At 41.6% G+C, this 9,600-nt stretch overlaps 1 long non-coding RNA gene across 1 annotated transcript in view; it reads left to right on the top strand.

The window, feature by feature from the left end:
- LOC108297907 overlaps nt 1–576 on the top strand; it is a 22,668-nt gene extending 22,092 nt beyond the window's left edge. The window contains exon 4 of the long non-coding RNA XR_001822382.1: nt 438–576. This is a non-coding gene — a long non-coding RNA (uncharacterized LOC108297907). The remainder of the gene's footprint in view (nt 1–437) is intronic.
- The last annotated feature ends 9,024 nt before the right edge of the window (nt 577–9,600 follow it).

Raw genomic sequence — 9,600 nt, 5'->3', positions numbered from 1 at the left:
GGTGTTGAACAATGAGAACACATGGACACAGGGAGGGGAGCACTACACACTGGGGTCAGTTGGGGGGAAAAAGGGGAGGGACGGTGGGGGGTGGGAAGCTGGGGAGAAATAGCAGGGGGAGAAATGCCAGATGTAGGTGATGGGGTGGAAGGCAGCAAATCACACTGCCACGTGTGTTCCTATGCAACAATTTTACATTTTCTTCACATACCCCAAAACCTAAAATGCAATAAAATAAATAAATGGGAAAAAAAATAAAAAATAAATAAAAATAAAATAAAATAAAAATAAAAACAAAACAAAAAAAGAACTTCTGAAAACCTAATAAATAATCCACTCCTTATTTGGCACATGATCAAGAAATATTCATAAAAACAGCCAACCAGCAGTGTTTGGTGCTGTGCTGTCTATGGACTAAACTTGTTTCCACTTTATAGACTCCCACAGAATTTTTTATTGTGTGAGATCCAAGAACCCTCTCCTGGGATCTGGGTGAGGACCCCTTTCCAGTAACACCTGCAGGGAGCACATCCTGGCCCCTTCCCTGCTCCACTGACTGGAGGCACAGGCCAGGGTAACTTCTCTCTTTGACTTGAATGACCAATGACCCATCTTTGGATTCTCAACACTGGTTAGAATCTTCTGTTCCTCACCCTCCACCCATTGCACTCCTGCTCATTCTGAAAGTCTCGCAATGAAACCATATTTCTGCAGATTAATCCTCTTTGGCAACTTGCCACCAGCCCTCACTCCCACACCCACATACAAACCCTTTCCAATATGGATCTCTTGTTCTACTCTCTCTCTCTCTCAGCTCCTGCTCAGTGGCTGAAGCAGATTTGGGACCACCAACACACGACTGGTAGTGCTTTGCTTTTGTTTTTAACTAGGAAAATTTTTATAACTCTTTCAGATGAAAACACACGTGGATACTGGGGAAGAATGCAGGGAAACATTTCTCAGGGGCCTTATCTAATGTTTCTGATACAGGCTGGTCTTTGAGGCCTGCCCCTACCTGTGCACTGAGAGAAGAACAAGAGGAGGAGAGGAGTCCACGCCATGGTGGACACAGCTCCTGACCCCACAGTGGGGCTGGGCTGCCCCAGGCCTCCTTTTCTTCCCACTGTCTGCAGAGGAGGGGCTGCTCATGCAAATATCTTTTCACAGAAGGACTACCCAGGCCCTCCTTGAGCCCTGGGACTGGAGCTCAGCTCACACTGCAGCCTGAGGAGGAAGAAAGTTGACTTTCCCTCATTGGGAGAGCCCTGGGAGGAAGGACTTGCTGAGACCACACACAGGTCCTTGATCAGGGGACTCTGCGAGGCCAGAAAGGACACAGCTCCTGAGTCCCCATCAGTGACCACAGGACCCAGCTCCCAGCCCCAGGCTTCTTGGAGTATATGGTTCTTACTGAGCTGTGTCCTGTGCTGGCTACAGAGCACACTCTTTTCCATGGCCCAGAGACCTGACTCTGTAGTTCACCATCCATCATCTGGATCCTATGTTCTGTGATCCTGATATGTTGTACTTTATTATTGCAGTTTCTCACTCCCAGAAAGAGTCTTGGTTTATGTGCGGTAAAAACTCATACAAATGTAACTTTTTAAGGTGTTTGTACCCCCAGAGCATATTCTGGAAAAAGTTAAATGGCCCACCTGTGCCATCTGATCAGCATCACAGACACTGTTACAATTGAGGTGGTTTGAAATGTGTGTAGGGGCTGTTCAGGAAATGGCATTGAATGAAAAATTCTCAGGAGATAAGGTTGGTGGCCTTCTTAAAAGATGTGAATTCAGCAAACATTTCACACAATGCTTCAACTCTAACAGCACACAATGCTTTTAGAGTTTTGATAGGGCTTAAATATTCATGGTCTTAGTAGGCATAATATTTACTAATTAACACTATATGCATAATTTTCATTTTATGAAGTGAGCTTTATTTTTTAAAGTTTGTAGTTTTCTAAACCATGGTTCCATACATTTTATATCATTTACATTTAAACACTTTTTTAAAAACCTGTATTTACTTATTCTTTGTTTTGGTTAATTATGAAGCTAAATGAGACATTTTAATGTGTTTGTAGATGTGTTGAATACTTGGACAGGAAAATTTAGAAATAATCACCGCCTCATTATACTCCATATCCAAATTTACTTTAACTGTGTAAATGATACCCCACACATAGGCCCAATTCTCAGTTCATGGGGCCATCCAGTAATAACCTACACACAAAAATCTCCTTCTTTCTCAGGTACTCTCTTCCCAAGGATCCAGAGAGATCTCTTTAAATTCATGGGCAGGTCACCCCATGTATTAAAATCCTGCACTGGCTTCTCATTGTTGTTTGCATAATACACATGCTCCCCAGCTTCCCTAAGGCACATTCCTCCTGGTCTGTCCCCTGCCTGGCTCACAGTCCCTCCAAGACTCACTGGGGTTCCAACCTTATTCACTTCTCTGTTCTGGGAATCCTGAGCTTCTGTCCCTTCCATGATCTCCATACTAGCTACTCCTCTGTCTGTTGGGAGGAGTAGCTGGTATTAAACACCAAATAGCATGGGCTTCAACTAGACATCAGAGTAGAAGCTTACATTTTGGCAACTGTGAGAATTACATCTGTGATAGTGTGTGTGTGTGTGTGTGTGTGTGTGTGTGTGTGTGTGTGTGTGTGTAGTAATTTTGAAATTACACAAACTATAGAGACTAGTTGAACAAACTCTTCATAGGTATAGACTAGCCTCAACCATTCCTTCCACCGCTCACGCTAATCTCTCACTGAATGATGTTAAAATGAATTACAAATATTGCAGCACTTCACTGGTTTCTGCTTTACTCTCTCTATATATAACTTTTTCATGTTTTAAAAATTTATAAATGTTTAATGTTTCCAGCCAGACACATCTTGGATTCCTTCCTTTTCCTGCTCTGTACATACACTTACTTTAATTCTTTTCAATTATTCTTTCATTCTGGATTGTAAATCACTAATTTTCCTTCTTCTTCACTGTCACAAATCTAGCAAAATATATTGTCATCTCTGTGTGAATTATTGTCTTTGATGCTTAACTAGTCTCCAAGTCTCGGATGTCACCTCAGTTTATCCTTTAACACACTCTCCACTCTGTACCTAGAGAGCTCACAAATGCCAGATGAGGACACTTCAGTAACTCCCACTGCCCCTGCAATCAGGCTCATGCTTTCTGGGATGTGACATCTTAAAGATACATTCATGTCTTTCCTTTAGATCATCCAAACTCACCTAGAGTTGCTTCCATTGATCCTGTCATCACTGAGCTCTGCCACACATAGGCCCAATGCAAGCTCTCTTAATAAATATAATGAACAACTAGATACTCTTTTTTTCTTAATTGCATTTTAGGGTTTAGGGTACATGTGAAGAACATGCAAGATTGTTTCTGCTCTTGTGTCAGTTTGCTAAGAATGATGGTTTCCAGGTTCATCCATGTCCCTACAAAGGACATGAACTAATCATTTTTTATGGCTGCATAATATTCCATGGTGTATATGTACCACATTTTCCATGTCCAGTCTATCATCGATGGGCATTTGGGTTGGTTCCAAGTCTTTGCTATTGTACACAGTGCTGCAATGAACATTCGTGTGCATGTGTCCTTATAGTAGAACGATTTATAGCCCTTTGGATATATGCCCAGTAATGGGATTGCTGGATCAAATGGAATTTCTATTTTTAGGTCCTTAAGGAATCACCACACTGTCTTCCACAATGGTTGAACTAATTTACACTCCCACCAACAGTGTAAAAGTGTTCCTATTTCTCCACATCCTCTCCAGCATCTGTTGTCCCCAGATTTCTTAATGATCGCCATTCAAACTGGTGTGAGATGGTATCTCAATGTAATTTTGATTTGCATTTCTCTAATACCAGTGATGATGAGCATTTTTTCATATGTTTGTTGGCCTCATGTATGTCTTCTTTTGTAAAGTGTTTGTTCATATCCGTCACCCACTTTTGAATGGCCTTGTTTGTTTTTTCCTTGTAGATCTGTTTTAGTTCTTTGTAAATTCTGGATATCAGTCCTTTGTCAGATGGGTAGACTGCAAAAAATTTTTTCCCATTCTATTGGTTGCCAATTCACTCTAATGACTGTTTCTTTTGCCGTACAGAAGCTATGGAATTTGATTAGGTCCCATTTGTCTATTTTGGCTTTTGTTGCCAATGCTTTTGGTGTTTTGGTCATGAAGTCCTTGCCTACGCCTATGTCCTGAATGGTTTTGCCTAGATTTTCTTCTAGAGTTTTTATGGTGTAGGGTCTTATGTTTAACTCTGTAATCCATCTGGAGTTAATTTTAGTGTAAGGCATCAGGAAGGTGTACAGTTTCTGCATTCTGCACATGGCTAGCCAGTTTTCCCAAAACCATTTATTAAACAGGGAATCCTTTCCCCATTGCTTGTTTTTTTCAGGTTTGTCAAAGATCAGGTGGTTGTAGATATGTTGTGTTGCCTCCGAGACCTCTGTTCTGTTCCATTGGTCTAAATCTCCTTTTTGGTACCAGTACCTTGCTGTTTTGATTACTGTAGCCTTGTAGTGTAGTTTGAAGTTTAGTAGTGTGATGTCTCCTGCTTTGTCCTTTTTGCTTAGAATTGACTTGGCTATGAGGGCTCTCTTTTGGTTCCATATGAAGTTTAAGATGTTTTTTTCCAGTTCTGTGAAGAAGGTCATTGGTAGCTTGATGGGGATAGCATTGAATCTGTAAATTACTTTGGGCAGTATGGCCATTTTCATGATATTGATTCTTCCTAACCATGAACATGGAATGTTTCTCCATCTGTTTGTGTCCTCTCTTATTTCGTTGAGCAGTGGCTTGTAGTTCTCCTTGAAGAGGTTCTTTACGTTCCTTGTTAGTTGTATTCCTAGGTATTTTATTCTCTTTGTGGCAATTGTGAATGGCAGTTTGTTCTTGATTTGGCTCTCTTTACATCTGTTATTGGTGTACAGGAATGCTTGTGATTTTTGCACATTGATTTTATATCCTGATACTTTGCTGAAGATGCTTATCAGTTTCAGGAGATTTTGGGCTGAGACGATGGGGTCTTCTAGATATACAATCATATCGTCTGCAAATAGAGACAATTTGACTTCCTCCTTTCCTATTTGAATAACTTTTATTCCTTTTTCTTGCCTGATTGCTCTGGCTCGAACTTCCAGTACTGTATTGAATAGGAGTGGTGAGAGAGGGCATCCTTGTCTATTGCCAGATTTCAAAGGGAATGCTTCCAGTTTTTGCCCATTCAGCATGATATTGGCTGTTGGTTTGTTGTAAATAGCTTTTATTATTTTGAGATACGTTCCATCGAGACCTAGTTTATTGAAGGTTTTTAGCATAAAGAGCTGTTGAATTGTGTCAAAGGCCTTCTCTGCATCAATTGAGATAATCATGTGGTTTTTGTCTTTGGATCTGTTTATGTGGCGAATTACGTTTATAGACTTCCGTATGTTGAACCAGCCTTGCATCCCTGGAATGAAGCCTACTTGAACATGGTGGATAAGCTTTTTGATGTGCTGTTCGAATCGGCTTGCCAGTATTTTATTGAAGATTTTTGCATCTATGTTCAACATGGATATTGACCTGAAGTTTTCTTTTCTTGTTGAGTCTCTGCCGGGTTTTGGTATCAGGATGATGTTTGTCTCAAAAAACGATTTGGGAAGGATTCCCTCTTTTTGGATTATTTGGAATAGTTTCAGAAGGAATGGTACCAGCTCCTCTTTGTATGTCTGGTAGTATTCGGCTGTGAAACCATCTGGACCTGGGCTTTTTTTGGGTGGTAGGCTCTTAATTGCTGCCTCAACTTCAGACCTTGTTATTGGTCTATTCAGGGTTTCAACTTCTTCCTGGTTTACACTTGGGAGGAGGCAAGCGTCCAAGAATTTTTCCATTTCTTCCAGGCTTACTATTTTATGTGCATATAGTTGTTTCTAATAATCCCTGATGATGGTTTGAATTTCTGTGAAATCTGTGGTGATATCCCCTTTATCATTTTTTATTGCATCAATTTGGTTATTCTCTATTGTCATTTTTATTAATCTGGCTAGTGGTCTGTCTATTTTGTTGATCTTTTCGAGAAACCATCTCCTCGATTTATTGATTTTTTGAAGGGTTTTTTATGTCTCTATCTTTTTCAGTTCTGCTCTGATCTTAGTTATTTCCTGTCTTCTGCTAGGTTTTTAGTTTTTTTTATCTTTCTCCTCTAGCTCTTTCAATTTTGAAGATAGAGTGTCAATTTTAGATCTCTCCTTTCTTCTCGTATGGGCAATCATTGCTATATATTTTTCTCTAGAGACTTCTTTAAATGTGTCCCAGAGATTCTGGTATGTTGTGTCTTCATTATTGTTGGTTTCGAAGAATGTCTTTATTTCTGCCTTCATTTCATTGCTTATCCAGTCAACATTCAAGAGTCAGTTGTTCAGTTTCCATGAAGCTGTGTGTTTCTGAGTTAGTTTCTGCATTCTGAGTTCTAACTCGATTGCACTGTGGTCTGAGAGACTGTTAGTTATGATTTCCATTCTTTTGCATTTTCTGAGGAGTGATTTATTCCCATTATGTAGTCAATTTTAGAGTACGTGTGATGTGGTGCTGAGAAGAATGTATATTGTGTGGATTTGGGGTGGAGAGTTCTGTAAATGTCTGTTAGGTTTGCTTGGTCCAGGTCTGAGTTCAGGTCCTGGATATCCTTGTTAATTTTCTGTCTGGTTGATCTGTCTAATATTGACAATGGGGTGTTAAAGTCTCCCACTATTATTGTGTGGGAGTCTAAGTCTCTTTGTAAGTCATTAAGAACTTGCCTTATGTATCTGGGTGTTCCTGTATTGGGTGCGTATATATTTAGGAGTGTTAGCTTTTCTTGTTGCATTGATCCTTTTACCATTATGTAATGTCCTACTTTGTCTCTTTTGATCTTTGTTGCTTTAAGGTCTATTTTATCAGAAATGAGAATTGCAACTCCTGCTTTTTTTTTTTTCTCTCCATTTGCTTGGTAAATCGTCCCTCATCCCTTTATTTTGAGACTTTGTGTATCCTTGCATGTGAGATGGGTTTCCTGGATATAGCACACTGATGGGTTTTCGCTTTTTAACCCAATTTGCCAGTCTGTGTCTTTTGATTGGGGCATTTAGTCCATTTACATTTAGGGCTAATATTGTTATGTGTGAATTTGATACTGTCATTTTGATGCTAGCTGGCTCTTCTGTTCGTTAGTTGATGCAGATTCTTGTTTGTGTTAATGCTCTTTACCATTTGGTATGTTTTTGGAGTGGCTGGTACTTGTTGTTTCTTTATATGTGTAAAGCCTCTTTCAGGAGCTCTTGTAAAGCAAGCCTGGTGGTGGTGAAATCTCTGAGTACTTGCTTGTTTGCAAATGATTTTATTATTCCTTCACTTATGAAGCTTAGTTTGGCTGGATAGGAGATTCTGGGTTGAAAGTTATTTTCTTTAAGGATGTTGAATATTGGCCTCCACTCTCTTCTGGCTTGTAGGGTTCCTGCTGAGAGATCTGCTGTCAGTCTGATGGGCTTCCCTCTGTGGGTAACCCAACCTTTCTCTCTGGCTGCCCTTTGCATTTTCTCCTTCATTTCAACCCTGGTGAATCTGACGATTATGTGCCTTGGATTTGCTCTTCTTGAGGAATATCTTTGTGGTGTTCTCTGTATTTCCTGGACTTGAATATTGGCCTGCCTTGCTAGGTTGGGGAAGTTTTCCTGGATAGTATCCTTAAGAGTATTTTCCAGCTTGGATTCATTCTCTTCATCACATTCAGGTACACCTATCAAATGCAGATTAGGTCTTTTCACATAGTCCCACATTTCTTGGGGACTTTATTCATTCCTTTTTACCCTTTTTTCTCTATTCTTGCCTTCTCTTTTTATTTCATTGAGTTGATCTTCGACCTCTGATATCCTTTTTTCTGGTTGGTCAATTCGGCTGTTGATACTTGTGCATGCTTCACGAAGTTCTCGTTTTGTGTTTTTCAGCTCCATCAATTCACTTATATTCCTCTCTCATTTGTCCATTCTCCTTAGCATTTCGTCAAATCTTTTTTCAGTGTTCTTAGTTTCTTTGCATTGCATTAGAACATGTTCTTTTAGTTCACTGTAGTTCCTTACTACCCACCTTCTGAAGTCTGATTCTGTCATTTCATCACACTCCTTCTCCATCCAGCCTTGTTCCCTTGCTGGTGAGGAATTGTGATCCCTTTCATGAGGAGAGGTGTTCTGGTTTTGGGTGTTTTCATCCTTTTTGCGCTGGTTTCTTCCCATCTTTGTGGGTTTATCCACCTGTTGTCTTTGTAGTTACTGACTTTCAGATTTGGTCTCTGAGTGAAATTCCAGTTTGTGGATGCTGAGGTTACTTCTTTTTCTTAGTTTTTCTTCTAACAGTCTGGCCTCTCTGCTGTAGAACTGCTGAGGTCCACTCCAGGTCCTGCTCGCCTGGGGATCACCTGCAGCAGCTGCAGAACAGTAAGGGTTGCTACCAGTTTCCTCTTCTGCTATCTTTGTCCCAGTAGGATGCCCGCCAAATGTCAGCCTTATCTCTCCCTTATGAGGTGACTCTTTGTATATATAGGGGTCAGGGAGCTGCTTGAGGAGACAGCCTGTCCTTTATTGTAGCTCAAGTCCTGAGCTGTGTGCTCCGTTGTTCATTCAGAGTTGCTGTGCAGGTTCGTTTAGGTCTGCTGCAGCAGAACTCATAAACTCCTTTCCCGCCCCCCCAGGTGGTCTGTCCCCGGGAGTTAGGGCTTTATTTATGAGTTTACGTTGTGCTGCTGCCTTTTTTTTTTTCTTTCATGGCTGCCCTGCCCAGCAAGGAGGCAGCCTAGTCACTGTCTGCCTGAGGCTTTGCAGAGCTGCTGTGGGCTCTGCCCAGCTGCTGTGTGATCTTCCCTGCAGTCCTGTTTATATGGGTGTAGTTAGAACTGCCTTGGCAATGGTGGCTCACCTCTGTTATGGCGGACTCTCTCTGTAGTGGCAGGTTGTCTCAGCAATGGTGGGTTGCCTCAGCAACGGCAGGCTGCCTCAGTGATGGTCAGACTACCTCCATAGTGGTGGAGTGTCTCAGTAATGGTGGACACCCCTCCCCCACAGAACTGGACCATCCTGGGTTCAGCTGTGCTTGCTGTGAAACTCTCAACCCAGAGCATTTTCAATTACTGATTGTGTGTGTGTGTGTTTGTGTGTGTGTGTATGTGTGTGTGACAGGGAAGGGGTGGGACCAGCCGAGCCTGATCACCTGGCTCTGACTCAGAGTCTTTTGTTGTTGTTGTTGTTGTTGTTGTTGAACAGTTGACTATCTCCCAGTGTTCCAGTTGCCTGTTGAAAAGACACCAGGATCTCCCATGCCACGACTCACTGAGCCAGCTGAAATAGCTGCACTGAGATTCCTGGTGGTTTTTTTTGCCTAGGAACCTCCTGGCCTGGCTCGCTATTTCAGATGAATGGGCGACTCTGCCATCTCAGGGCTCCAATCGCCAGCTAAGAGGGAACCAGACCAGTGTCTTTTGTATGGAGAACCACCGCGCCAGGGCACCAGCAAAGCAGCCACGCGGGCTGAAACAGCCACACC

This window comes from Cebus imitator, unplaced genomic scaffold (assembly GCF_001604975.1).
Source record: "Cebus imitator isolate Cc_AM_T3 unplaced genomic scaffold, Cebus_imitator-1.0 Scaffold859, whole genome shotgun sequence".
Taxonomy (NCBI): Eukaryota; Metazoa; Chordata; class Mammalia; order Primates; family Cebidae; genus Cebus; species Cebus imitator.
This window is presented reverse-complemented; position numbering and strand designations above follow the sequence as displayed.